This window comes from Grammomys surdaster, unplaced genomic scaffold (assembly GCF_004785775.1).
Source record: "Grammomys surdaster isolate TR1022 unplaced genomic scaffold, NIH_TR_1.0 190, whole genome shotgun sequence".
NCBI classification, from domain to species: Eukaryota; Metazoa; Chordata; class Mammalia; order Rodentia; family Muridae; genus Grammomys; species Grammomys surdaster.
Window position 1 is genome coordinate 3,441,410 of NW_021604635.1, and position 24,016 is coordinate 3,465,425.

The window sequence follows — 24,016 nt, forward strand, 5'->3', positions numbered from 1 at the left end:
TGTGGCCATTGTGGTGGTGGTAGGAGGTGGGCATTTAGTAGACATAATTACATCATGAGGGTTCTGTTGGTATCAGGATCGACTCCGAACCCAGTGACATCACATCTAGGCAACAGCAACCTGCACATTTGTAGCCATGGGAACCACCACACATTCCCAGAATCCACTTGGCTCACTCCTTTTCCCTGAACTAAGAGTAATCCAGGGAAATGAGCCCCTGTAAATCCCAGTTGTAGATATGATAGCTGCCCAACATAAGAGAGCAGTTCAGGTCGTGCCACTCGTGGTTGCTGCGGGAATATCTATAGGTGCTGGTACTGGGATTGCAGGGATAACAACTTCCATGACCCAATCTAGTGAGTTCACCTCCAAGCTTGTAAGCAGTTTTCAAAAAATGTCCAGAAACAGATCGATCCTTTGGCAGCTGTGTTACTTCAAAACCGACAGAGGCTAGATGTCCTGACAGCTGAAGAAGGTGGTCTTTGCCTGTTCCTCCAAGAAGAGTGCTGTTTTTATGTCAACCAATCCCAGACAGTGAGAAATAAAATTCAGGAGCTACAATCAGACATTCAGAATTTCAGGGACCGTGAGGCCTCCAGTTCTGGGATTTTCGGAAAAAAAACCATATGGAAGTGGATACTCCCTTTTGTAACGCCTCTCCTAGTCATCTTCCTGGTGTTATTATTCGCTCCCTGCCTCGTGAATCTTGTTTCTACATTCCTTCAATGACAAATACAAAAAATTTCTAACCAAACTATTAATCAGTCCCTGTTACAGGATTACCAGCCACTGTCCATGGAGGAATCTGATGTAAACATTTACCAAGCGGACTCCGATGGTGAAAGTCAGCCACACCCTAAAATTGACGACGCCCCTGGACAGCAGGAAGCAGTTTAAGAGACACGACACCCCCATTCCCTCTTCACCATTGGCTTCCCCCCTCCCCTTTTTTTCCTTCTCTTTATGATAAGAAAAAGGGAGGTATGTTGGTATCAGGATCGGCTCCGAACCCAGTGACATCACACCTAGGTGACAGAGACCTGCACATTTGTAGCTGTGGCCACCACCACACATTCCCAGAATCTACTTGGCTCACCTCCCACCTTTACCTGCGAGCGGCTGCGTCACAATCCAGATAAAAGGCAGACTCCTCTGACCTCTCTCCCTCTTCTCCCGCCTCTTCTTCACTGCCACCTTTGCCCTCTTCCCCCACAATAAACCTCTGCCACATGGAACTGCTTTGGTCCAGTGTGGTCTGTCTGGACGCGAGCCATGTTTCTAACACAGCAGGTTCTCCTTGCTAGTGGAACTGGAACTACCATATTTTCTTTGGAAAGTCAGTTATGTCAAAGGATGTTTTCCTGAAGCAAACACAGGTGAGAGGTGATCTGCTTCAGCAGACATGTGAAGGGACATTTCACTGACGCAGACACAGATAAAAGGATGTTTTGCTAAACCAAGCACATGAAAGGACACACATGCACGTCGTATTGGTTCGCCTTACAATGCATTGCAGTGCTCTGCTTGTCGTGACTCCATAGAGAGAAGCGTACTAAAAAGCTTCTGGTGACGCTCTGGCTGCTTCTTGCCACTTCTTCCTACTTGGGCCAATTGGTAGAGTGATGTCAGCTGAGGCAGACTCACCTGGTGAGGCAAGACCCATGGGAGGACGAGTGGTGTTTGCATAGTTAGCTTTGCAACGCCTCATTGGTCTTGCGTCTTCAATGAGAGAGGCACAGCTTAGAACTGCTCCTGGCATACCTGGTGGTCCTAGTCACTCCTGCCGACTCATGCTGATTCGGTGAAGACCTGGCTGTTTCTGCTGGGTCGTGCCACCACTGCTGATTTGTGTTTGCTATCCCGACACTACTGAACTGGACTGCTGATATGCTGTGAAGTGTTTTCGAGTGGATCGAGCTGCTCCTGCTGATTTCTGCGCACTGAACTGCCAATATCCTGACAACGCAGATTGGATTTTCCCAAAAGAACAATTTCTAGACAGATTCACTTCCCCCATATCCTAATAAACTTTCTCCCCCACTACCTCTGGTGGGTGGTGGACTAGAAGGGAGGCTAAAGCATTTAAGAACCCTATTAAAAGTAGGCTTTGAAAAAGCTAAGCTTGCACAGAGGAGGGGCTTTGTGTGTTATTCAGCCTTTTTTCTGCCCTCTGCATTCAGTCATGTGGGCATGCGATATCTGTCCTCTCTAGATTCTGAGTTAGCAAGATGCCTTCTTAGAGGCAGAGAAGTGGGGCTCGTACCAGTCAATGCTCTGACCTTTGACACCAACCTCCAGATCTCTGAGAAACAAATTTCTATTAAGTATGAATTATCCAGTCAGCAGCATTTGTTATAGCAGCACAAGACTGGGCGGCTATGATGTTCGGCTCCCTCATCTGACCCTTCTACTCATCCTAGGTACCCAAGGATGCAAGCAAGTAAGACAAAGTCATACTCACTTGTCTCTGGTCCCAGAGGACACACGCTCATTTTACAAACACTAAGGCTAAGAGTCCCAAATATTTTTTTAATCAAAATTTACCATCCTTTAGCTGAGCAAAGTGGCATATGCCTCTAATTTTAGCACTATGGAGGCTGAGGTAAGAGGATCAAGAGTTCAAGGGTAGCTTAGGGTACATAGTGAATTTTTGTCTCAAAAGTAAATAATAAACAAATATATTCTTTTTTTTTTTGGTTTTTCGAGAGAGGGTCTCTCTGTGTAGTCCTGGCTCTCCTGGAACTCACTCTGTAGACCAGGCTGGCCTCGAACTCAGAAATCCACCTGCCTCTGCCTCCCAAGTGCTGGGATTAAAGGCGTGTGCCACCACTGCCCGGCAAACAAATATATTCTTAATATTTATAAATTCAACCCCTTGACTCTTTTCTGTAGCAGCTTGACCTTAGGCCCTAACCTATAAGGAAGAATCTGATCGATTCTTTTTCAGAAATTACTGTTGTTGAGTATGTGAAAATGCTTCCATGGAAATATTCACATTTGGCTTTAGTAATGCACAGTCATGGAACCTATTCGGATTTCTTTCGGGATACTTTTGGATGGAACGATCTCCAAGTCTTTCCCAATTCACATATAGAAACAGTTGGCTTTTTCTACACTGACTTTTGCACTGTGTGTTCCAGAAATGTGGATTCATGTGAGGAAACATTGTTGATCCTCTATAACAGTGTGGTTCTCAACCCACTGTGGCAAACCTCTATCTCCAAAAATATTTACATTATGATTCATAACAGTAGCAAAGTTACAGTTATGAAGTAGCAACAAAAATAATTTTATGGTTCAGTGCTGGAGGCCAGCCCCAGTGGGTCTTCTTCTTGTTTGTTTCTTCTTGAGGCAATGGAGAGGGAAGAGCGTAGGGAGGGGTAAGACTTGGTCTTAGGAGATATTTAGGATTGCTGTAAAATAATAAAACATTTACCTATCTTTAATCTAAGTCACTTTGCTTCAGTAGCTGGCCTGCCGTCTGAGTTCCTCTGAGACTAGAAACTGCAGTCTCTGGCATTTAGCATCTCATCTTAAAACAGCAGTAGGTTAAGTAAAGGATTAATTGCTAGAGTCTGTTCCCTCTTATCCAGATGTCTCTCACTTGTCAGGCTAGTGTGAAGTTTGGAGCAATAAACTTGTATTGAACCAGGAGAAGAGAATCCTGCTCACAGAAGGAAAAACTTTTACACAAGCAAATATGCATAATCTCCATTCAAACCAGTTATGGGCCCATACTAACTCACAATTACATACTTTCACACACACACACACACACACATCCATACTTACATATGCATATGGAGCAAAAGACCACGTACCAGTGCAGAAAGAACTCACTCATTCTGGATAAGAAAAATGAGCTCCTGGCAGAACTTAGGTACTAGCTCCGCACCCAGTCCCACAGCACCCAGAGGCAGCTTGACTCAGGAGCTCTGACACACCCAGGATCTCAGGATCACAGGATCACAGAGACAGCTGGACTCTAAGGAGTTCTGATACAGCCAGGATCACAAGAGGGACAAGCTCCTGTCAGAGACAGCAAGGGCAGGTAGCACTAGAGATAACCAGGTGGCAACAGGTAAGCACAAGAACATAAGCAACAGAAACCAAGGTTACCTGGCATCATCAGAACCCAGTTCTCCCACCACAGAAAGTCATGGATAACCCAACACACTGGGAAAGGAAGGCTCTGATTTAAAATCACATCTCACGATGATGATAGGGGACTTTAAGAAGGACATAAATAACTCCCTTAAAGAATACAGGAGAACACAAGTAAACAGGTAGAAGCCCTTAAAGAGGAAACACAAAAAATCTCTTAAAGAATTACAGGAAAACACAACCAAACAGGTGAAGGAATTGAAGCAATCCATCCAGGACATAAAAATGGAAGTAGAAACAATAAAGAAATCTCAAAGGGAGACTACCCTGGAGATAGAAAATCTAGGAAAGAGATCAGAAGTCATAGACGCAAGCATCAAAAACAGAATGCAAGAGATAGAAAAGAGAATCTCAGGTGCAGAAGATACCATGGAAAACATTGACACAACAGTCAAAGAAAATATAAAATACAAAAGGCTCCTAACCCAAAACGTTCAGGAAATCCAGGACACAACGATAAGATCAAACCTAAGGATAATAGGTATAGAAGAGAGTGAAGATTCCCAAGTTAAAGGGCCAATAAATATCTTCAACAAAATTATAGAAGAAAACTTCCCTAACCTAAAGAAAGAGAAGCCCATAAATATACAAGAGGCCTATGGAACTCCAAATAGATTGGACCAGAAAAGAAATTCCTCCCTTCACATAATAGTCAAAACACTAAATGCACAAAACAAAGAAAGAATATTAATGCAGTAAGGGAAAAAAGTTAAGTAACATATAAAGGCACCTATCAGAATTACACAAAACTTCTCACCAGAGACTATGAAAGCCAGAAGATCCTGGGTAGATGTCATACAGACCCTAAGAGAACACAAATGCCAGCCCAGGCTATTATACCCAGCAAAACTCTCAATTACCATAGATGGAGAAACCAAGATATTCCATGACAAAACCAAATTTATACAATATCTTTCCAAAAATCTGGTCCTACAAAGGATAATAGATGGAAAACTCCAACACAAGGAAGGAAACTATACCCTAGAAAAAGCAAGAAAGTAATCATCTTTCAAAAAACCCAAAAGAAGATAGCCACAAAAACGTAATTCCACCTCTAATAACAAAAATAACAGGAAGCAACCATCACTTTTCCTTAATATCTCTTAACATCAATGGACTCAATTCCCCAATAAAAAGACATAGGCTATAGGACTGGATATGTAAACAGGACTCAGCATTTTGCTGCATACAGGAAATGCACTTCAGTGGCAAAGACAGGCACTACCTAAGAGTAATGGGCTAGAAAACAATTTTCCAAGCAAATGGTCCCAAGAAACAAACTGGAGTAGCAATTCTAATATCAAATCGACTTTCAACCAAAAGCTATCAAAAAAGATAAGGAAGGACACTTCATACTCGTCAAAGGAAAAATCTACCAAGATGAACTCTCAGTTCTGAACATCTATGCCCCAAATGCAAGGGCAACCACATTCATAAAAGAAACTTTACTAAAGCTCAAAACACACATTACACCTCACACAGTTATAGTGGGAGACTTCAACACCCCACTCTCAGCATTGGACAGATCATGGAAACAGAAACTAAACAGAGACATAGTGAAGCCAAAAGAAGTTATGAACCAAATGGATTTAACAGCTATCTGTAGAACATTTCATCCTAAAACAAAAGAATATACCTTCTTCTCATCACCTCATGGTAATGTCTCCAAAATTGGCCATATAACTGGTCACAAAGCAGCCCTCAACAGATACAAGAAGATTGAAATAATCTCATGCATCCTATCCTTAGTGTTTTGCATATTTCTCTCTTAGTATTTTAAGTTGCCTTATAGTTTCTAAGTTAGCCCTCTCTGCATTCTCCTCCTCATCTTGCTCCCTCCTGCTCTGATGTCACAGCAATGCTCACTCTCAGTGCCTTTACTCCCAACGCCTTTACTTCTAAGCTCTCGAGTTCAGTTCTGTCTAAAAAGTTCTCCTCAGCTCAGTTCAGTTCTGTCTAAAAAACGATGTCCTCGGGTCTAGAGAGATGGCTCCGTGGTTAAGAACACCGACTGCTCTTCCAGAGGTCCTGAGTTCAATTCCCAGCAACCACATGGTGGCTCACAACCATCTGTAATAAGATCTGATGCTCTTTTCTGGTGTGTCTAAAGACAGCAACAGTGTACTCACATACATGAAATAAAAAAAATCTTTTAAAAAAGAAAATGTTCCCCGCTCAGTTCTATCTCCTCTCTTTGTCCTCAACACTTATACATCTTTCAGAATACATGATCACATGAAAAAAATTTACACGTAAATTCAAATCATAAATTGAATAAGTTTGCAACAGAGAATGATTACATGCATATCCATTAGGAGTAATGATCCAACTAAACATCCATCACCTGTCACGTTCTGTAGGTCCATGGAGAGTTAAAAACCATAACTTTTTGTGTCTAAGTATTATTGAAGTTTTGTATAGATAAACCCAGTCAATATTTTATCTTCTGTCCTAGCACTTATAATAAATTTTTAGTTCCCTTTTTATGGCCTTTGATTAATAGTTTTACAACCTCTTGGAATGTGGTCTGAGTAGTAGATGCCTTCTTGCTATCTAAGAAGCAATTAACCTATGACACTAAAGACTGGCAGAGTTCGAATTGCAGTTTTGGCTATCAGAAAGAATTTAATAGCAGTGTGTCATAAAAGAGCTTAATAACTACTATAATTTTAGGAATTCTTATAGGATCATCATTAAGGATTAAGAAATCATCTATTTGTCTATATAGTATCACTACAAGACAGTGCATCTTCGTTCTGCAGAAATCTACTCAAAAGAGTGGGCTAATACCTAGTGGTTGTTATATATATTTAATAATAACAGGAAAAGCACATTAATAGCAGGAATCTTTCCTAAGATGGCTTTCTCCTGAGCCTTGCCTATTAGAAAAAATCTGCTGTAGATTTTTAATCCAAGGTGGACCCATCTCAGGAAGACCACCTGCTAGGTTTTTAGTTTCTTCTTGTTGGCTCCTGACAGCCGAGGGTCACCACAACATAAAGAACTGTATTAAAGGGTCACAGCATTAGTAAGGTTGAGAACCACTACACTGTAAGACCCTATGCCTGGAAGTCTCACCTTCAAATACAAAAACTAGAATGTTAAGTCTCCTTAAAGTCAAGAAGACAGTAAACACATCCAGAGACAGAGAGAGCACATTGCAGACAGACCTTTAGACAGAAGAAAAGAAAGCTGAGGCTGGCTCTCAAGCTACCAAATGATGAGATTCCCCCCGCTGGGGGTGTGGGGTGTGTGTTTGTGTGTGTGTGTCTGTCTGTCTGTCTGTGTGTCTATGTGTGTCTGTGTCTGTGTGTGTGTCTGTGTATCTGTGTCTGTATGTCTAAATGTGTGTCTGAGTGTGTGTCTGTGTGTGCATCTGTGTGTGTGTCTGTGTGTGTGTGTCTGTATATGTCTGAATGTGTGTCTGTGTGTGTCTGAGTGTGTGTCTGTGTGTGTGTCTGAGTGTATGTCTGTGTATGTCTGTGTCTGTGTGTGTGTCTGAATGTGTGTCTGTGTGTCTGTGTGTGTGTCTGTGTGTGTGTATGTGTGAGTGTGTCTGTGTGTGTGTCTGAGTGTGTGTGTGTGTCTGTGTGTGTGTCTGAGTGTGTGTGTGTGTGTCTGTGTGTGTGTGTCTGTGTATGTCTGTCTTCAAGTGTGTTCTCCCATGCCAGTGGTCCAGATAATTAAACTAAAAGTCAAATTAAGGCACACCAAGTATTCAAACAAAGAGTCCCAAAGAGACAGAGTGAGCAGAGTGCGGGTAGCCACCCAGGGAGGAAAAAGGGAATCCCAGCCACCAGGAAAGCTGTTCCCAAAATGTCGCACTAGCAAGGCATCTACAGTGTTTGTAGACAAGAGTGCGACTGTTTGTAAGAAAACAAGGTTACAGCAGCCCAGCTATTACAATCTCACTGGGTGACAAGAAAGGGGCAGGACATTGATTGATGCACAGTCACTGACACTAGAGTCTGGCAAAAGCAAAGAAGCTCTTCCTGGTGTCGGTGAATCCACAAACCTGTGTTGGGGCAGAATGACACGGGAGACTTCAGTTCCATGTTCGTCTCCAAGGTAATGAATTGTACAACTTCATTTTGCTCTTTGCATAAATCAAAATTCAAAAGTTACCACTGGAACACTGTAGTAGTGACCACAAACCATAAATTATTTTCATTGCTACGTCATAACTGTAATTTTGCTACTATTATGAACTGTAGTGTAAAGATCTGTGTAGAGAGAATATCTTGTGTATTGTACAGATGCGTCACTCGTCAACAAAAAAGCTATGACCTATAGGAAAGGGTAGGATAGGGTGAGACAGCCATAGGGAGATTGAATTCTGGGAGAGAGAGAAGGTAGAGAACTCGCCCCAGGTCATGAAGAACAGACGCTTGAGAGCTGAGCAGAGGGAACCAGCCACATGGCAGGACTTAGACAAGAATAAACAGGATTGAGATAAGCACTAGTAGGAGAATGAGCCAAAGTGTTTGTAAATGTGGAGTCTTAGAGCTGTCCCTCTCAGAGCTCGGGGCAGATGTGCATTGGCGCCTCTGTGTTCTGACAGTCTTAGGTGATCCCAGTAAAAGGGTCATTCAGCTTTCAAGGGGTCAAAACCCACAGGTTGAGAACAGCTGCTCTAACGGCTAATGCTCTCGGTGGCTTCAGGATGGGCTGAGCTCCCTCTAGTTATAGGATGAGAACTCTTCCCCCTCTGCTTCCTGAAAAAGAAAAGCTGGAGATTAAATCAAGCCCCGCCACCAAAGACTCCACCTTTATGTAATGAAATACCTGACACGTAGATACTTCCAAACCCGTGAACACACCCTGAGATGGGAGATTTGGGGCTCCAAAAGCCGTGAGTGCTCAGAACTCAGTGAGCCACTGTGGAAGATCTGACTGAGAGCAGTGGAGATAACGGAGGCCTGGCTTGTAGTCTCAGAGGAAGTCAAAGACTCTCTCAGGACCATTGGGATGTGCCTGAATTAAGAATCTGGACGTAAAAGTTCTCCTTTACTGGAATCATAAATCACACTGGCAGCAGAACCTGGCAAATAGTGTGTAAGAGTCTCCTACATGGTACTGGTTTTGAAGGCATAAAGAAGTTGTGGACAGCAGCCAGGGCTTGGTTGGCACTGTGTGACAGGGTCAGAGTCTCTCTGAAGAGAAGCCAGAAGAGGCCACCAGTGAAGATGCAAACTCAGTTGCTTTGGAAACCCCAGGATTAAAGGGATCATGGAGGGAAAGTGATGCTTGACACTACACAGCCAGACTGGAGTCTCTGAATAGACCAGAGAATCTGTTGATGAAGGTACAGCCTCAGATGCAGTTGAGACCCCAGTAAATTAGAGATGCCAGGTCCATGCCAACCACCAAGGGCTGAGGCAGGTATGGAGTCAAGCCCAACTGAGCCTATTAAACAAGTTCCACTATTGTAGATTACAAAGCCAGAGAAAAGGTACTGCCTGAGCCCCTTGAAGCCGAGATTATGAGTGAATCCCACATGTCAGACACTGAGCTTTTAAGAATATTAGATTTTGAATTTGTAGTAATCTAATTGTAATTGTGCCCAGGCAGGTCTTCCCTTTTAGGATGAGTAAGTATTTAACTTGATTTTTATTTTACAGGAACCCACAGTTAAGAGACTTTGGATATTGTAAATGACTTTAAACCTTTAAATAAAGACTGTAATATGAGAATAGTTTTTCTGGATTTTTTTTTTGTAGCCTGCCTTCACAACTTGAACTTTTACCTGACCTCATAACCAAGTTAATCATGGTCTATCAGATCACTTAAAGCTGTACACACTGGAAACACTGTACACACTGTACACACTGCACACACTGCACACACAGCACACACTGCACACACTGCACACACTGCTTGTCTCCATTTAACTGATCTTCAAGAAAAACAGTGCAATCCGTCTTGCTCTGCACGGACTCCTGTAATCAACCTTGGCGAGCTAAGCTGAACTCACAGCTCCAGTCTTCAGCTGTGTCCCCGTCTTACATCCCTCCATGTCCCTGACTCAGCCACTTGTGTGAGATGTAGTGATTGGCTCTAAGAGCAGTGTTGAAAGCAGGAACCCAGGCCACAGATGACCCGTGGAGGTGTGGGAAGAGTGTTCATGTGGGTCAATAATGTCTGTTTATGGCTTGACTTGCTGCCCTTAGTCAGTGAGACCAGAAAATCATCTTCTTCCCTTGTAAAACTCATGTAAGATATTGATTAAGACAAAGGTCTTCGTTCCTTTCTCATATCATGCTAACTGTGCTGTTCAATAAATAGAAACGATGGCCCTTGGTTAAGGGGATTGGACTCTTGGCTAAATGGCTCCAGGGATCTGTCTCTTTTCTGTGACACTGCCACGCTGTGTGACTTTTAAACGTATACTACTATGTTCTATATTGTGACCTTAACCTATATCTTGGGAGATAAACAAGGAAGGAAAAGTTATGGCTTGACAGGGACGTGTCTGTCACATTGACACAAGAGGACAGTTGTGCTGTTTAGTTTCTGTGAACTTGATGTAAACTAGAATCGTCTGAGAAGACAGAATCTCAATTGAGGAATGGCTTCTATAAGACTGGGCATTTCTGGTGAGCATTTTATTGATTGGTGATGAGTATAGGGGGGCCCAGGACGTTGTAGTCAGTGCACAGGTGGCCCTGGGTTGTGTTATAAGCAAGCTGACTAAGCCCCGGAGAGCCGGACAGTCAGGAACATTGCTCCAAGGCCTCTGCTTCAGTCCCGGCCCTGAGCTCCTGCCCTAGATGAAGGACTGGAAGCTACAATTGAAATGAACCATTTCCCACCACCACCCCAAGTTGCTTTTGGTCCGTGTTTTAACACAGCAACAGAAACCAAGCCAGGACAGAGAGACAGTAAATTCCTGTTATCTAAGTCACCCTCACCTGTGTAACGTTTTTTGCATCCCAAGACACTTGGGTTTCCATTCAAAAATATTGAATTCAGGAATGTGGAGCTGACACAGAGCTTAAGAGAGTGTGCCTCATGGGGCTGGAGAGCTGGCTCAGTGGTTAAGAGCACTGACTGCTCTTCCAGAGGTCCTGAGTTCAATTCCCAGCAACCACATGGTGGCTCACAACCATCTGTAATGGGATCTGATGCCCTCTCCTGGTATGTCTGAAGACAGCTACAGAACTCATATACATAATAAACAAACAAATAAATAAATAAACCTTTAAAAAAAAGAGAGAGAGTGTGTGTGCCTCTCTTCTGAGGAAGCTTCCATATTGGGTGGCTCGCCTGTAACTCCAGCTTTAGGGGAACGAAGACCCTCTTCTGGCCTATGCAGACACTTGCACTGATGTGTACAGATCCACACAGAGACACATTATAAAATAGTATAAATCATTTTAAAAGAAATATTTGATCTATAAGCAAACACGAACAAATATAATAACCTTCCTTTTTCATACAAATTATTATACAATTCTCTGTACTCTAGCTAAGAAAACAACCCAATTTACAACATTGCTTTGAAAAAAAAAATCATGATATCTTTCAATTATATTAAGGAATCACTGTAGTTCATTATCCAGACATCTGCTGCTAAACATTTAAATTGTTTCCAAACTTTCGTGATTATAAATAATTCTATGATGAATGACTTCGTCATAAAAAGAAATGTCATTTGCATACATGAGAGCTGTTTGTTGGCTAAATTCCTAGAAATGGATCACCAGGTAAAAAGATACCCAATCTGCAGTGTTGTTAGACACTGGCAAATCACCCAGTCTAGTCAGAGTGCCGGTTCTACTCCAGGCCGTGTCTGTGTCTTCGTTTCTGGCTTCTACCTACACAGTATGCTAGCAAACACGAGATCTGCCAAACCAATCCAGAAATGTTTAGGGTTTTTTCCCTGTATGTGAAATTGAGCATCTTTTTGTATGTTTAAGAGTCTTCTGTGTTTTGTTCCTACACTTCTCATCTTTTCATTTTGATGGTCATTTATCTTATTGTTTTGCAGTGCTGGGAATCGAACTCAGGACCTCTTGAACGCTAGGCAACTATCCTTCCACTGAGCTGCGTCTTTGCCCCTGTTTTGTCTCACAGAGGTGTCCTTGTCAGACAAAACCCAAGCCTTATGAGTCAGAGTAGCACACTTCCCTTCCAGTTGTGGCTGAACTTGGTGTTTCTATGGTGATCTTGTCATACTGAACTTTTTTTTTTTTTATGTAGTTCATCTTGTCAAAGGTTGATTAAGCCTTCTGGGTCTTATCTCCTGTTATACTTAGAATTGTCTTCAATTCCAACTCAAAAGACCTCTTTCATAGCCCTTTGTCTCACAGATTAAAGGCTTTGATTCATCAGAAACTTGTTTTGATACAAGATAGGTGGTACACATCCAACTTTAAACCTGGAAACTCACTCATATCGCCCAAAATCACCAACTGAATAATCTATTTCTTTCCTCTGATGTGAAATGCATATTTATCATATACACCAGAGCAACAGTAAATAAATCGGACCACACTTGTTTGAAGACTTTATACTCTGCTCCACCAAGCCGCCTCCCATAACCCCATGGTATACACGTAAGTCGTCGTTGCTTTACACTAGCTTTATAATCTTCATCGGGGTGGGGGGTCCCACATGCTGTAACACGTGACTGGAGGTCAGTAGACAACCTTAAGGAGGCCATTCTCTCCTTCCACCATATTGGTCCCTAGGAATGAACTCGGGCCGTCAGTTTGTTCACAAGCGTTGTTAACTACTTTACCATCTTGCCTCTTCCTGCCTGTTTCTCTTTTTGCCCAACATGTTTATTATTTGGAAATTTCATACAGTGTACCCCTATCACATTTACTTCCTGTTCCTCCTGAGTCCGTTCTCCCACCCACGTGACCCCCCCAAAATAAAAATACATCAAGTCCAGTTTGTATTGCCCATGTACACCTTAGAGCATGGTCAAGCTCCCTATGGCCAGGCCCTTAAGGAAAGCCGAGACCTTCACGGCCGCCTGCCTCCTCCCACCTCCAGAAGCCATCAACTGTGAAAAGCTACACTTCAGCATCTTTACCACAATTTTTAAGCGCTCTCTTCAATGGCTTTCTGTGTGAACTGTTCCTTTCTCTTGGGGGTCAGGGAGAGCTTGTCACAGGAACCTTCAGTGTCTCTCATTCTCAATTACGAGTCTGTGGTCATCCAGGCCACAGCAAAAGAAGCGTCCCTGCTCACAACAGCCTGCAGCAGCATAGATCACAGACTTCCACATGGTTCCTAGTGTCAGCAGCCAACTCGGACCTCAACATGTTCCCTAGTGGCACGCCCCACCACAGACTTCAACATGGCCTCTGCCTGGAGCACAGATCACAGACACCAACGCTGCCTCTGGTGGGAACACAGTCCACAGACACTAGTTTGGCCTCCGGTACAGGTCTTTTGAGGGGACTTAATCTAGAAAATGAATTGTTCTTCATCTCCAACATCTTGTTGCTCAGAGTCTGGGTTGTGGGGCTGGTCAGCCCATTTGGGGACAGACTGCTGAGATCCAGGCTGCTGCACAGCACCCTACCAGCCCTACTCAGCAACGACAGGTTCCCCCATCCACTGCAGCCATGCTCCCACACCTGTCATCACAGCCGACGTGTGTCTCTAGTCCATCCGCCCTCCTTTCCATCATACATTCATCTGTCACAGTAACAGTGCAAACTGTCGTGTGTCACACAGCATATGATAGGTATATGATAGGTAGGTAGACAGATATGTATGTATACATACTATGATGTTTTTGTGAGTAAATATTAGCATGTGTTAGTGTGAGCGTGTGTGTGAGTGTGTGTGTGTGTATCCCAAACAGCTTTACATACATGCAAATACTTATTGTTTGTTGCAATGAATCAATGATCTGGTTCAAGCTCTCTGGTTTCTGAAGCACGGTAAATACTGGACTATTGTTGAGACCCATCTTGGATATCATGTTCTTGCCCAGAGTCAAGGTGACCTTGGCTGTGCGGCGCATCCAGTACACACCTCCCTTTCTTTCAGCAGAGCCATCCTGCTTGCAGCCCGAGGGCAGCACCGAAGCCTCCGGGGAAAGGCTCGGGACCAGCCCCAGTCAGCGAGGATCTGATCCACTGTCCTCCAAGGCTGCTGCAGCAGCAGCACCTCTGGTCTTGCTTTTCTCTGCTATGCACGCAGCCCGGCTCCATAATCTTTTCTCCGTTTCATGAGATTGCTTTTTAAAAGCATTGTCCAATGAGACCCGCCCTTTTTCAGTTGTTCAGAGGCACTGTGTGCTCTGCATCTCCCCTTGAAGCCCCCAGGGTCTCCCCGGCTCCTCAGAGCAGCCCTGCCCCATCCATGGGCGCCTTTGGCCACCGCCATCTTGAATCCCCCTCATATCTTTTAGAGTTAGCTTTGGGAATGTAATCTGACGGGTTTTAGCAAGGCAGAGGGAATGGAGGAGAAGAGCAGGGACTGGCAGAGCCAGGCTTGCCACGCTCGAGCTGACCAGAGTCTCTTCAAAATCTAATTTGTCTAAGTTCCTCCATTGTCTCTCCTAATTATTTTTATTTAAAAGCATATTCATGTCTTCATATTTACTTTTTATCAAACAAAATTACTTCCTATATTGACATGACTTTTAAATTTTTAGATGTAGCAGCTGCAAATAATCATGTTACCTCTTCTTAATATCTAATTTCCTTTATCTAATTTAATTTGGTAGCACATACAGCCTACTGTTAAATGGCACTAATTGTTAGTAGACATCTTTGCCTTGCTTCTGACTTCAACTGAAATGTATATTAGTTCCTCCAATGTGTTCAATCTAGGCTTGAGACCGAAATGAACACATGTGCTCACAAATGCAAGGGCTCCAGTCTTGCTAGTTGACTCCATCTTCCACCAAAAACGAGTATCAACTTTTCTCAAATGTTTTCTTAGTTCCTATGGAAAAAACAATAATTTTCTCCTCATAATAATGGATTCGTCCGGTTGTGGGAAATCCTTTGCAATCCTGCAATATACTTGACTGTTACTCCTCCGGCCCTGTTAATGTGCTGCTAAAGTCTGGTTACTGACAGGCCATGCTGGACTTTGGGGCTGATATCCATAGCTGAGAGTTGGTCTACAGTCGCTAGTGTAGCCATTGTTATATAGAATTTTCAATGTCATTTCCGATTCATATAAAGTGGTGCAGGTTCTGCTTTCTGTGCTGGCTTAGTAGCATTGAAGTAATCTGTGGCTCACAGAAAAATTTACCTCTTCTTTTAATTTAAATTTTATTTTAATGTGTACAGGTGTTTTGCCTACATGCATGTTTGCGCATCTCTGCCTGCGGGCGTGTTTGCGCATCCCGGGCCTGCTCTGCGCCTTCCGGAAGCCGGAAGAGGGCATTGGATCCCTTGGAGCTACAGACAGGTGGGAGACGTCATGTGACTCAGCCCTGGGTCCTCTGGAAGAGCACGGAGCCATCTCCAGACCTCTTTGTTTTATCTTTTTCTTTCTTTTTTTTTCCCCCTTTCTAACAAAGGTTTTAGTTAGTCATGAAAAGGTTTCAGTTGCCTCAGACATAGATGAGTTTATTCATTCAAAAAAGTTTTTTTTAATAAATGTGCATTACCCTTACAATCATCAGGTATTCGAATATCATAAAATGAGGGACTAATCACAGAAACGCATAACCATCTCTATGCAAAATTTTCAACAACTATTATTTATAAAAAACAACAAAATAAACAACTAGGGGCCAGATATTAGCAAGGACTAGTTAAATAAATAATGGATGTTCTCTATTATTTATTTATACAATAATATAAAATGTAATATTGAAAATGGCGTGCTGGTATGAAGATATATCTACTCCTCGGTTTTCTCCGATGTTTAGCAATGAGAATTTTTTACTTTGTAATGAATAATACATAATTTACAAATAGATTCCTAGTGTGGTTGTGTAGCAACATGAAAGGACAGTCACAATATGTAACAATGTATGATTAGGGGGAAAAATGACCCCAGTTTTATAAGAATCTGTTTTTCACATGGGTGGGTTAGAGATGATTTTGAGGGGCTAACTTAATTTTGGGCGATGTTATTTGCTTTCTCTTATGCTTATATTTCCATCTTTTCCAGGGTGATTAAGAGCTACTTGCGGAAGAGAGTGGATGCTCTCCACAAGATCAGGACCGAGTGCTTTCAGGTTCGCCTAAGAGAGTGGATGCTCTCCACAAGATCAGGACCGAGTGCTTTTAGACTCTTGGCCTCAAACAGCTGAACATAACGACTCACATGAATTTGAAAAACAGCAAATAAACCTCATTTGAAGAGAAACAATAGTGTGCCTTAGGGAGGCGCACATCACCGGCTTGACAGTTGGTCCCTGCAGGAGTGGGGTTAAAAGGCCTCAGGTCACAGCCTTGGGCCTCTGCTCCAGGACCTTCCCACCTGAGGTCGGCATTCCCTCCTTCAAGAGTTCAACCTTTCTCCCTGCAGTAGATTTTATCCAGGCAACATAAAAAGTAACTGTTACAATATATAACTTTAAATATACAATCCAGTGCTAGGGCACAAACACATAAGGCAAGGCCAAAAAGAAAATAAAGAGATTTTCAATGTTCTATCTTTGAGATATATATCAAATATATATATTTAATATATATTAATGTATATCAATTCATACAATATTAATGTATATTTATATATTAATATATATAAAGCAAAACTAATCATAAAACCTCCCTGGGCAATGGTGGTGCACGCCTTTAATCCCAGCACTTGGGAGGCAGAGGCAGGCGGATTTCTGAGTTCGAGGCCAGCTTACTCTACAGAGTGAGTTCCAGGACAGCCAGGGCTACACAGAGAAACCCTGTCTCGAAAAGACAAAAAATAAAATAAAATCCCAACATTTAGTCCTTTATAGTGTGCAATATAAGTGCTTTTCTTGGTAGTATGTTTTTAAAAGAAAGAGAGAAAGAAAAAGCAAATACAATAAATATTTTTAAAAGAAATACTGGAATCTCTGAAAATACTATTTGTTTCCAGAAATCTTTGAAGATGGCCCACACATGATGATCTGGGGACTGTGACAGTGGGCAGGGGACCTCCAACATTGTCTAATTCAGGAGCAGGCCTGGGTTCTCAAAACACGATCCCAGGATAAGGAACTCATAATTCCCAGGATTCATTGAGAACGACTCCCTTATTCTCATAGAGGACCCTGTAAAAGCAGGATTCTGCTGGGCCATGAGGGGGCCAGCAGGGAATGCAGACAAGGACAGCCCCAGGGGCTCACCAACTGGAATTCACTCCACAGACTCCAAGGACCTTAGATGCACTGTCCCCACAAGGCATAGAGTGTCACCTGAAACTGCAGGTGAGGACACTCTGGGTGAAGCCAAGACTCTACATGGTTAAGACGTTTTCCTCTGCACTATAATAATGTGATTTTTAACTCAAGGTTCTAATACATACAAAAATGTACATTTAACTCATAATAAGGTGGGGATTTTTTAGACTGACTTTTGTTTGTCTGTCTGTTTTGTTCTTGTTTTTCCTTTAGAGACTGTTTTGTTTTGTTTTGTTTTTTGTTTGTTTGTTTGTTTGGTTGGTTGGTTGGTTGGTTTCATTTCATTTAGTTTTTCAAGACAGGGTTTCTCTGTGTATCCCTGTGTGGCTATCCTGGAACTCTCTGTAGACCAGGCTACCCTCACTTCACAGAGATCCACCTCACCTGCCTCTGCCTCCTGAGTGCTGAGATTAATGGTGTGCACCACTACCACCCAGCTTAGACTCATTTTTATGTTTTGTGTGGTGTGTGTGTGTGTGTGTGTGTAGGTCAAATGGCAACTTTCAGGAGTTTGTGTTTTCCTTCCCCAGTGGGTTCTGAGGATCAGACTCAGGACCTCAGACTTTTGAGGCAATCACTTTTGTTCACTGAGCCTTTTTTGTCTGGCTCTGAAAGTTTTAATACTAGATAGTCCTAAGGTCATGAATGTATTCAAGTTTTCAAAATTCAAAATGTTTGTGTGGTCACATGGTGACCTCCTCCAGTAGGCAAAGGAAGCACAAGAGACGACGTGGGAAGATGAACTAGGTTAGATCTGAACTAGGTAAGATCGGTACAGTTACTGTTGCTGCTGGGTGTTAACTAGTCTTTAACAGAAAGCAGCCAGGCACCATCGCTGTGGGGGCGGGGCCTGCCTATAATTAACGATTGCCTGTATTGCTTTGTTTCCAGTGGGAGAAGGAAACACTCACCTGTGTGAAAATTATTTTTTAGGTAGAAAAAGTTCTATCAACTAAAAATACATTTCCTAAAACTCCCTTAAAGGTCTCTGAGAGACAGCAGTGGGTACCATAATGGCAGCGGCGCGAGGTAACAGAACTTTGGGGCATAACTGCACTATAGGGAAGCAACCGCTCTTGAAAGTTCTGTGATTTTCTGAATTGTGAAACAGTCGGCCATTTCTGCAGTGTGTGAGTTCAGTGTGGCTCTGAGCAGGATCCTGTGGGGCTCACTCTTGGACTGCAGCTAGCTGTAGGGCAGAGGCCACAAGCACACCCTGTTTTAGCACGTCTTCTACAACTCTGGTTTACTTAGCACCTTGCCTGAAACCTTTAAAGAGGAAGGGACAGGGTGGTTTGAAAGATTTATGAGAACGTTCAATATGGGGGAGGGGGGATTTCTCCTCAGTCATTTGATAATATGGAGGAGGTCTCCAGTCATTGCTCAGAATGAGAACTAGGCCTTGGGGCAGAGTCCGTAGGGGTTGGGAGAGGGGATGCTGGTAGAGCCTCTCATCCAGGACTCCTCGTGCACATCAGGGACGAAGCCCACCCAGTCTTGTAGCAGCTAGCTCGGCATCACTTCAGTACAAAGGGAGGCTGAACTCAAGGAAGAATGTGGGCATCTATTCCAGACTGTAAAACACTGTGTTCCATCTGCCTACAACTTACTTCTTAAGTTTGAGTATTCTCTCTCTCTCTCTCTCTCTCTCTCTCTCTCTCTCTCATCTCTCTATCGCTCTATCTCTATCTCTCTCACACTGATATTCTTGGGATAGACAGTGACATGTAGCTCCTTGGGTCATGGTTTGTAAGGACGTGAGCTCACGTGTGTCTATCCAAAGTCATGTGTCTATCCTTCCAGTCTAGCACCGCTCTCGTATCTGTTAAATGAGTGGGTTTCTCAGTAAAGTCTGGGAACCCACTCCTACAAATCAGTAATTTACTGGAGCAGTCTACCAGCCTGCTTTCAATTCTTTTAAAGAAAAGAATACGTTGTTTTTGTTTCATGTGTGTGCACCACCTGTACACAGGTGTCCACAGAAGCCAGAAGAGGGTATTAGATTCCTGAGAACTGGGTTGGGGATTTAGCTCAGTGGTAGAGCTCTTGCCTAGCAAGCGCAAGGACCTGGGTTCGGTCCTCAGCTCTGAAAAAAAAAAAAGATTCCCGAGAACTGCAGTTACAAGCAGTTGTAAGCCACCAGATGTAGGTGCTGGGAACCAACCTGGGTCCTCTATGAGAAAAGCAAGTGCTCTTAACTGCTGAGCCATCTCTGTAGCCCTGTTTCAGTGCCTTCTATGGCAAATCTTGACCATCCGTCACCAACCACTCCTTTCATTCACCAAATGGTGCAATGTTGTCCCCACATCCACCCCTCAAGCCCCACTGACCTGTACTCTTTTTTTTTTTTAATTTTGTATGCATGGGTGTTTGCCTAGGTATATATCCTTGTACCACATGAGTACCTGGTGCCCTAGGAAGCCAGAAGGGGGCATCGGATACCCTGGAATTGGAGTTACAGTTGGTTGGGAGCCACCATGTGTGTTCTAAGAGTCAAACCTGGGTCCTCAGAAGAGCAGCCAATGCTCTTAATCGCTGAACTATGTTTCCAGGCCCTGACATTTTCTTACTATTACACCAGGGACATAGATACAACCAGTAGAGAACTTCTGCACACACCGCATTCATGCTTCTGTGGTTCGTTTTCCTGGTGCTGTTGAAAGCCCACCCTACATTCCAATACCCAGACCTACAACAAGTGCCCCAGGTCCCATCTTTTTTGGTTGGTTGGTTGGTTGTTTCTTTGAGACAGGGTTTCCCTGTGTAGCCTTGGCTGACTTAGAATTCACTCTTGTAGACCAGGCCAGCCACAAACTCAGAGGTCCACCTCCTTCTGGCTCCAGAATGCAGGGATCAAAGGCGTGTGCCACCATTACCGCCTGGTCCCAGGTCCCAACTTGCCACTCGCTTCAGGATGTCCATCACCAGTTTCTCACCTTCCTCTACATGCCCTGCGGCCTAGCGCCTCTCTCCTTAGGGTCCGTCAGTAGCGTGTGGAGCTTGTGCAAGCTTGGCCTGGCGTCCGGCCTCCATCCTCCCCCCCCCCCACCTGCCAGGGTCCTCACTAGAGCTGACGTCATCCTCTGTCCCACACGCCCCATTGTTTCGATGACAACTCAGCCAGGCATTGCTCCACTGATGAACTTCACCACAGGCACTGGCTGTCCTCATCCTACCAGTGGCTGTCACAGCCTAGATTACTCTTTCTGCCTGAGAACCAGGAATCTGTGATCCCTAGATACTTCCTGTCCCATGGATTTCTCCAGTCCTTGGCTGGACTATTCTCTCCTACCAATCTGTCTTTGTGTCCTGATGGTTCTTGAAATGGACTTCTCTCCCCGCAGGCTCATTGTTTCAGAGATCCAACTGTCATCTTTACCCCAGCAACCCCCACAATGCTCTCTGCAGCTGAAGTTTACTTAGAACGTTTCTCTGAGAAGCCATTTGGCACTCAGCCTTAACACGTCTGTATTGGTTGCTTCTCCCCTCCCTGGAGTCACACCCCAGCAGAAGCGACTGGAGGACAAAAGACTGTTTGACCGTATCGTGAGTCTCAGCAGGACACAGCAGCTGTGGCAGCACTAACTTCGATAGGAGGACCTTCTGGCATCTAGTATCAGAGAGGAGCTCAGGCAAAAAGCAGGGTGGGTCAGCAGGATCCTCAAGGATCTATCCCACCCCCATGAGCCACCTCCATCATCTGTATCTCTCACCGCAATGGCTTAACAGCCTGCCCAGAACACCACAAGCAGACAGAACTAGGTATTCAAACACATAAGCTTGTAGGGATATGTCACATTGAAATCATAAAATAACACTGTCCAAACCAGATTTGGTGACTCTTATTTCCCCCAAATTATTCCCACTGTCCAAAATCTACTTTTTACATTTACTTTTTATGAGTGTGGGTGTTTTCCCTGCTTCTGTGTGCCACCCACACAACTGTAGGAAACCACCAGTAAACACACTGGTTATTTAGTTAGACTTGGGTGATATTCTTTTTTTTTTTTTTTTTGGTTTTTTTTTTTTTTTTTGAGACAGGGTTTCTCTGTGTAGCCCTGGCTGTTCTGGAACTCACTCTGTAGACCAGGCTGGCCTCGAACTCAGAAATCCACCTGCCTCTGCCTCCCAAGTGCTGGGATTAAAGGCGTGCGCCACCACCGCCCGGCTTGGGTGATATTCTTATTTGATTTGTTGTTGATTCCATCTGGACTAGGAAATGTTCATTTACATTTCTGCAGGAACAGTGCCACACAGCACACACACACACACACACACACACACACACACACACACACACATACCACATGCATGCCTGGTGCTCTCGGAGGTCAGAAAAGAGCATTGTATCCCCTGGAACTGGAGTTACAGGTGGTTGTGAACCATATGGGTGCTGGGAACAGAACCCAGGTCCTCTGTAAGAGCAACAAATGTTCTTAACTGGTGAGCTATCTCTCCAGACCCATCTTTTTCTTTTTTTAATGTGTCTAAGTGCTTTGTCTGCATTATGGCTGTGTATCATTTGTGTGCTGTGCCCAAAGAGGCCAGAAGAGGGCATCAGAACCCCTGGGACTGGAGTTACAGACAGTTATGAGCTACCTTAAGAGATTCTGGGAATTGGACCCAGATTCTCTTGAAGAGTAGCCTGTGCTCTTAACTGCTGAGCTATCTCTCCAGCCCCATAATTTTTATTTAAAGGTTGTTTTTAACTTATGGGCAGATGTGAGTCACAAAGTGGGTGCTGGTGACAGAACTTGGGTTCCCAGGGAAGAGCAACAAGCTGCTAAGCCATCTCTCCAGCCCCAAATTGTCCCCAATCTTGTGGATCAGTGTGTTTGTTCCCTCTGTTGTTTGGGCCCCAGGTTTTGGGATCTTCTTTGCTGCTGCTGTGTGGCACTGTTCCTGCAGAAATGTAAACGAACATTTCCCGGTCCAGGTGGAATCAACAACAGATCAAGTAAGAATATCACCAAAGTCTAACTAGATAAACCAGTGTGTTTACTGGTAGTTTCTTACAGTTGTGTGGGTGGCAGGTTACCTATAGGAAGAGAAATGGCTCAACCAAAGCATCACCAAAAGCCCATCCCAGCACCTCTCACACGACTCACACAAGATGGAGCCCTGGAGCTCACTGCACAATCACCAGGTGGATGGACAGGTTGGAGACTATCTTATCCAAGCAGCTCAGTTTATCTCATCTCAGCCATCCTTACTGCTTATATAAGCCTGGAGAGGAAGGAGTCTAGTACATTTTGGTTAGCTTCAGGGACTTCCTGAGCCTCTTGAGTTGTTTACTTCCTGAATAAGCCTTCCTTTAGAACCTCCTGGTCCTAAGGAGCTTCCCTCCAGGAGGGAAGATTTAAATTGTTTGAAACTGTTATACAATAGACACTGTGTTTTCCTTCATCCTCCATGTTTAAGCACCAGCATATCATGTCACATTTATCTCCAAAGCGTACCTCATTCCAACACTCGACACCACATCCTTGCCTCTGCTTTTTGCCACAAGACACTTAGTCACTTCTCTGAACCATTGCCGTTGCCTCCCAGTCTCCCTACTTTTGTTTCTGCTTCCTAGCCCTTAGGCCACTCTCAACAACATAATCAAGGTTACTCTTTGATGTCAGCTACGCCAGCATAGCTGACTGAGTTCCTTGGATCAGCGGAGGGCTGAGGGAGAGAGAAAGACAGACAAGGAGTCATCTGGTAAAGACCAAATGCTATATTTTCAACTGCATAGCTCCCTTTTATACTCCCCACAAAACAGGAACACAAACAGGAACAGGAATAAAAACAGGAACAAGGATCAAAACAGGAACAAGGAGACACACTTGGCAGCCTACCACCCAAGCTTCGATTTCTCCTTGAGCAGTCTTCTTGGGGAAATGCATAGAGACAGGGAGAAGGCATAACAGCGCAGGTGCAGAGGATGGGGATTCACACTTTGAGTCTATGAGAACTACTGTCTTAGTGAAATGCTGCTAAAAGGATATGAATCAAACATTTCATTTGTAACAAAACAAAATTTGAAAGAAGTTCTCAATAAGTTAATAAAATATGGCTTCTTTCTTTTTTTTTCTTTAAGATGTATTTATTTGTTTAGTGTTTGGACACACTAGAAGAGGGCATATGATTCCATTACAGATGGTTGTGAGCCACCATGTGGTTGCTGGGAGTTGAACTCAGGACCTCTGGAAGAGCAGTCAATGCTCTTAACCACTGGGCCATCTCACCAGCCCATATGGCTTATTTCTGTAGTGAAATTTTATGCAACAGGGGACAGTGTGGTAGATCCCTGTGGAAGACCTGACAGATACGCATGCATAGAGTGTCTCTGGGAAAATGCACAGGAAGCAGAGAGAATTTTCTCCCAGGAGCATCTCACAGCTCTTGATAAAGAAGGGGAGGAGAGTTGTTTATTCAGCATTTGAATGCTACACAGTGCCTTGACCTGCATGGCTCTGAGTTGACCTGATGGGGGGGCAACAGGATAATGATGATAGGACAGGCATTCAGACACACAGGGAAAGCTGGGACCAG